The following is a 618-nucleotide window of genomic DNA, read 5'->3' on the forward strand; positions in this document are numbered from 1 at the left end:
CTACAATCAAGATTACTCTACCCAGCAAGGATCTCATTCAGATTTGATGGAGAAATTAAAACCTTTACAGACAAGCAAAAGCTGAGAGAGTTCAGCACCACCAAACCAGCTTTACAACAAATGCTAAAGGAACTTCTCTAGGCAAGAAACACAAGAGAAGGAAAAGACCTACAAGAACAAACCTGAAACAATTAAGTAAATGGTAATAGGAACATACATATTGATAATTACCTTAAATGTAAATGGATTAAATGCTCCCACCAAAAGACACAGACTGGCTGAATGGATACAAAAACAAGACCCATATATATGCTGTCTACAAGAGACCCACTTCAGACCTAGGGACACATACAGACTGAAAGTGAGGGGATGGAAAAAGATATTCCATGCAAATGGAAATCAGAAGAAAGCTGGAGTAGCAATTCTCATATCAGACAAAATAGACTTTAAAGTAAAAACTATACAAGAGACAAAGAAGGACACTATATAAGGATCAAGGGATCGATCCATGAAGAAGATATAACAATTGTAAATATTTATGCACCCAACATAGGAGCACCTCAATACATAAGGCAAATATTAACAGCCATAAAAGGGGAAATCAACAGTAACACAATC

This window comes from Physeter macrocephalus, chromosome 13 (assembly GCF_002837175.3).
Source record: "Physeter macrocephalus isolate SW-GA chromosome 13, ASM283717v5, whole genome shotgun sequence".
In the NCBI taxonomy this organism is placed as follows: domain Eukaryota; kingdom Metazoa; phylum Chordata; class Mammalia; order Artiodactyla; family Physeteridae; genus Physeter; species Physeter macrocephalus.